Source organism: Limulus polyphemus, unplaced genomic scaffold (assembly GCF_000517525.1).
Source record: "Limulus polyphemus unplaced genomic scaffold, Limulus_polyphemus-2.1.2 Scaffold257, whole genome shotgun sequence".
NCBI classification, from domain to species: domain Eukaryota; kingdom Metazoa; phylum Arthropoda; class Merostomata; order Xiphosura; family Limulidae; genus Limulus; species Limulus polyphemus.
Window position 1 is genome coordinate 69,021 of NW_013665867.1, and position 6,579 is coordinate 75,599.

Sequence of the window (6,579 nt, forward strand, 5' to 3'; positions counted from 1 at the left end):
GAGCCTTAAACTGTATAATGACGAGTATTTGTGAGCCTTAAGCTGTATAATGACGAGTATTTGTGAGCCTTAAACTGTATAATGACAAGTATTTGTAATCCTTAAACTGTATAATGACAAGTATTTGTAAGCCTTAAGCTGTATAATGACGAGTATTTGTAAGCCTTAAAGAATATTGTTCCAAATGTCGTGTCATATACCTACAGTTCATCTAATTTCTTTGGTCTCCTTTTGATCTTCTCGGTTTTTACATAAGCCCGTACAGCCTGAAGAATGCCAGGCCATGATTGTAAGTGTTCTGTAACGTCAAGATTTCATTTCAACACATTTTTTTGTAAGTTTGAGTTTATTATCTTGTTGGAAGATAAATCCCCGCCCAATGAGCTGTTGTCCTGAGAGAATGGCATAATGCATCATGATATGCCTGTACTTGTCAGCAGTCAGGACACCATCAACTTTATATGGATCACAGACATTGCCGACTGAAATGCAGCTCGAAACTTGAACTGACCTCCTCACTGTTTGTGTTTCAAAGCCAGTTCCGAACATTCGGTTTGGTTACCTCTTCCCAGCAGTGGCCATTGAGACCTTTCCGTGCTAATGTGTACCTTGCTGTTCTCGAAGTAATTTTCACACCTGTATTTACAACAAAATCATTGGGATACAATCAACTGTCTCGTTAAGATCGTGCCCTGAGATACCTAACATAACTTTTGAAAAGTTTGGTTTTCCTATCTTGACCTTTTCTCATATTAACAGTTCCAATTCCACGAACCATCTTCAGAACCTTGTTTGCAGCTCCTATCGACACCTGTAGTCTTGCTGCAATTTTGTGACATGGAATATCATTAACCAACTAAAACTTTGATGTCTACACTCTAGACTGCCTGCAATCTTATATGCATTATACTAGGGTTGCACTTTCTGATTAGCTGGATGGCAACCAATCACAGCGTCAACTACCAGCATTTAACTGTTCTCTGGTGCAGTTCATTTTCACTCGATAAAATAGTGACATTCTCTTAGTATTTGCCTTTCATAACCTTCACATTTTTATAGTTATTTACAGTGGGAGCGAGAGAGATTTAAGCCAGATGTTTAACGACCACGAAAAACAAGGCTGTACTAGATAAGTCAAATGTTCAACACAGCGAAAATCACTTTCAAGTGATTTGAAACTCGAAGGCTAAGATGACATGAAGTAGAGAAACAGCGTATCTTTTCAAATGTTCCCTATTTTGACTTTTTATCAACTCATCAAAGTAACATCAGCGGCTAGATTTGATCTTTGATGCTCAGTTAAAGTAGCCCCCCAGTGGCACAGCGGTATGTCTGCGGACTTACAACGCTAGAAACCAGGTTTCGATACCTGTGGTGGGCAGAGCACAGATAGCCCTTGTGTAGCTTTGTGCATAACAAAAAACAAACAAACAAACAATCAGTTAAAGTAAGCTATCGTGTTAATATTAATAAATTTCTCGTCAGCGGCTAAATTTGATCTTTGATACTCATTTAAAGTAAGCTGTTACGTTATGTCGACTCTCACAAAATTATCACACGATTTAAAATGTGCATATAACTTTTATAAAAGATACAAGTACCCTGCAAATTTTGAGGATATGAAATTAATTTCACAAAGCACAAAAACAACGTTCAATCCTAATCATGCATAAGTGAATGATCTGCAAAAAATCATGTTTAGTAGTACAAAAAATAGCTCGAGTAGCATGACACTAAAAACCACTGTCTACACTTTCTCATCCCACAGCTATTTTTCACGGCATAGTGTGCTAAAATATTAATTACTTTCTAAAAATTACCTTTTGAAAATTCCAAAATTAATCAGTATAAGGGTGGAATTTAACACTCTCTTTCTGACACTAATAGTTTCTAACTTTATGCTTCTTCTGAATATAAAGCTAGAACAGCAGGTTTGCAGCCTATTGTATAATAAACTCCCAATTTTTCTGAATGAATCATTTTATCTTTTGGGTTTGTTTGTTGTTAAGCGCAAAGCTACACAATGGTCTATCTATGTTGTGCTAACTACAGGTATCGAAAACCGGGTTTTAGCGTTATAAGCCTTCAAACTTACCCCTGAGCCAATGAGTTTATTGTTTATATTCAATTAAGCACAAAGCTACACAATGGGCTATCTGTGCTCTGCCCAACACGGGTATCGAAACCCTGATTCTAGCGTTGTAAGTCCGCAGACATACATTTTTACATGAGGATCATAAGGTTTATTGTTTATATTTAATTAAGCACAAAGCTACACAATGGGCTATCTGTGCTCTGCCCACCACGGGTATCGAAACCCTGATTCTAGCGTTGTAAGTCCGCAGACATACATTTTCACATGAGGATCATAAGGTTTCTATGAAACACGTACTTTTAAAGAGCTAAACAATACTGTCATTTTCTCATTAAAACCCCGAACGTTCGAGAAGGTGTGTAATGAATTTTAATGAGTATTAGAAATCTTGTTTTGTAAGCACACTTAAAAACGTCTTCTCTAACCACTTTATTTTAAAACATAGGCACACTGTTTGTATTTGGAGATATGCTGACACAGCCAATTCGTTGATACATTGGTAAAAACATTAGAAACTTGGATAAAAAAAGTGCCGAAGCTCAGAATATATACAGCTCATGATCATTTTTTAAATCCATTCTAACTGTCAAGGAAATGATATTATAAAAAAATTTAGAGTAGCTAATAAATCTACTTTACTAAGTTCTCGTTAGGGACATGGTTTGTTTTGTTTTGAATTTAACGCAAAGCTACACGAGGGCTATCCGCGCTAGCCGTCCCTAATTTGGCAGTGATAGACTAGAGGGAAGGCAACTGGTTAACACCACCCACTGCTAACTTTTGGGCTACTCTTTTACTAATGAATAGTGAAATTGACCTTCACGTTATAACGCTCCCACGGCTGAAAGGGCGAACAATGTCCGTGTGACGTGGATTCGAGTCCACGACCCTCAGATTGGGAGTCGAGCGCCCTAACCAACAAGTCCTACCAGGCCTAGGGACATTGTTTGTTTGTTTCTTGTTAAGCACAAAGCTACACAATGGGCTTTCTGTATTGTGCCCACCACGGGTATCGAAACCCGATTTTAAGGGTTATAAGTTTTCAGACTTTCCGCTGAGCCCCCAGAATTGTCTGGTTTCGACTTCTTTATTGTGGTTGTTTGTTAATCTAAATCATCATTTTAAGCTTTTATAATACATTTTACCCACGCACCACGTGTTTATAAAAGGCAACAAACAGTTTTTTGAAACTTTTAAGTGGGTCCATGAATAGTTGCGGCATTCTAAATTGGAAGTGGAATTTTCGGTATGAACTAGGGGCGGATTAAGGACATGGGGAAAAGAGTTGGGGAAATTTTGAAAGGGGGACCTCAGAAATAAACTTCCTAAATAAGTTAAACACAATTCAATACTATTTATTATGTACAGTTGCGCAAGACACTAACACAAGCGATGGGTAGATAATGCACAAAATATTAATTCTATTATTTATAATAAATATACAGTAATGATAACGAATCTTTTTGTTAACTGACCCAGTAAACATGTGTTTCCTCTGAAGCATCCAGTTTTTGATTTATGTTTGTTTTTCTTTTAGTCAAGGGGGGCGGAGACTTCGATCTAGAGAGCCTGGGTCAATTGCACCTTTTTGTTTCTCCTTAAACTAGCCCTAACGTGAAAGGCATCTTATACGATATTGGCTAAAACGATCAGGTCAGACACTTCTAAGGTTCGGGTATAACAACCCCTAGTTTTGAACAATTGACAAGAGGAAAAGTAGACAACACCAACAGCACCCGCCGGGCCAAACGGTTTTTTCCAGCTCTTGGAATCGAATAATAGGGTTGACAATCGCTTTTATACTCCCCCCCCCCCACCCACACACACATACAGTTTAATAAGATACGTATTACTGGCATAATATATCTAACCTTGGACCCTTTACTATGCAGCTCGACAGACTAACCACCAGTTCTCACCCTGCCGTGCTATTCTGAACATTTTCGTACTTTAAGATAATGTATATTATAAAAGAAGTTTAAAGGTAATAACTATAAGATTTAACAAACTATTACACTATATATTTTGTGGACTGTTCGCATTTCTTCTCTGATAGGGATGTTGTAACAGCTAAGATTATTACGTTTTTCTTTTAAATTATTCACAATTTTCCCCAGTTTTAAACCGTTAAGCCTAGAGGGAAGGCAACTAGTCAACAGCATCCACCGCCAAATCTTGGGATATGTTTATCTGATCGTAACTGGAAGGATTTGACTGTCACTCTTACAGCGCAACCACGGCTCTGAAATGTGGAATTTGTTTTTGCGGCATCGGGACTCGAACTACGAATACTTTGATTCACAGCGCGGGCATAACAACGGCCTTACATGCTCGGCCCTAAAACTTTGACTTTTGGAATAAATTCAGAACGAATTGCTTTTTGATTGTTGATAAGCACAAAACTACATAATGGGCTGTAGCGCCTGGTGGTCCTAAGTTTAGCTATTGTATTCGAGACAAGTAACGATTTGAAATATCTTTGTATTTATTTGCTTGTTTTACTACTCGAGGACTATCTGCGCTAGCTGTCCCTAATTTATCAGTGATAGACTAGAGTGAAGGCAGCTAGCTAGTCAACAACATCCACCACCAATACTTGGGCTACTTTTAAACTAACGAAAAATGGGATTGACCGTCATATTATAATGTCCCCACAGGTGAAAGAGCGAGCATACTCAGTTACGGAATTCAAACTATATTTAAACCACTTAAACTTATCCAGGATGTCATACATGAAAGGAATTCGAACTATATTTAAACCACTTAAACTTATCCAGGATGTCATACATGAAAATTATCATGAATTTTTTTGACGTGTTGGTACATACTTTTCTTTCTTCAGTCAGGAGATGTAGCAGATAAAATGGGAATGTACGTTATACAAGTGGATACGAGGAGAGAAGCCTACTTCACAGCACCTTAAAATGTATTCGTTGACTGCGTGTTTGAAAACTGTAAAATGTTATATAACTTTGATATTTTAAATTTAACTTTCCTATTCATATGACGAGCTCACGTATGACTGCTTCTTCTTTTTTTTTTCAGGGGGGGGGGTCGTCTTTAAGTAATTTTGAAGGCTAGATGTTGGAATTTCAAGAGCTTTAAATTTTGAAAAATACTCAAATATTTCAGCAATTAGAGTATGAGCGCCACCTGTTTAGAAAAATAAATCTCATCATTGAACAGGCATGGTTCGTTAAGAGAATGAATCTGAACTATACAGTTTTAAACAATTCTCTAACAGTTACACGTGTTCTACTTTATTGCTATAGTTGTTTTATAGCATGGATATAATAATAAACAATGAGGCTTGAGAAAGGCTTGTTGCCTTCAAACACGTGCGAGAAAGGTGAATTTAGTAACCACAAGAAATCATTATTGGTTTTCGCGAGGAAATATGTTCAAATTGTTTATCCATCACGCCATCTTTTGTTTAAAGAAAGAGAAGTATTTTTTTTAATCTTTACTGTTAGTCCTGTTTCGTGGGATGGGAAAGCATAAAATAAAAACGATTGGAAATATACGAATAGCCAGAAAAGCACTTATGTAACATGTGGCCATGATAACCAGTTAGGAAACTGGTTCTAAACCAGCGTACTTTTATCAATTATAGTTTTAAGGACTGTTAGACTGATAACGTTTTCTTGGGAAGATGTTTGACTTATAACTTGGTAACGAGGAAGCCAATACACCATTTAATCCGATATATCTGTTCTAGAACAATCGAGAGTTGCCAGTTAATAAGTTAATCAGTATTCGGGCATCAACGTGTTATATCTATATATTTATATCTACTCCACCCCACCCCCTGTTTCATAAAATTTACCGGTAGCTTGGACTAAAGGGTTTTTACATAGAAGTGCTAGTATTTCAAGCGGAATAACCTCACAAAAGATCATTAAGAAACTATTCTTATCATGTAATATTTTATCTTACGATGCTTTGAACCCAAATGCCCCCGAGTAGCACAGTGGTCATTGCATAGATAGCCCATTGTGTAGCTTTGTGTTTAAGTACAAACAAACAAACCCAAATAAAGTTTATAATAAATATATCTTGATTTCTACATTACACAGCGTGGTCACAAGTAAGTATACACCACCTTTTCAGAAAAAAAATTACATTTTTCAGTCATATTCACATGAATTGATATATTTATAATTTAATTAATATTTAGTAGATCTTCCTTTCGCTTCGTGCAGTTCGTTGATCCATTGGGGCATTGTGAGAATCATCTCGTCAATTTTAGATTGTGGAATTTTCGCCCACTCTTACTTCAAAACTTGGAGTATATCGCTCTTCGAAGTTGTTTTTTTTTTGTTGTTGTTGTTTCTTGACTTACCGGTCGAGTATGGCCCAGAGGTTTTCGATGGGCTTCATGTCAGGAGATTGGCTCGGCCAGGGCAACCTCTGGATACCATTTTCTTCCTGCCACTTTTGGGTGTTTCTAGCAGTGTGACACGGTGCTCGATCTTCCTGGAACA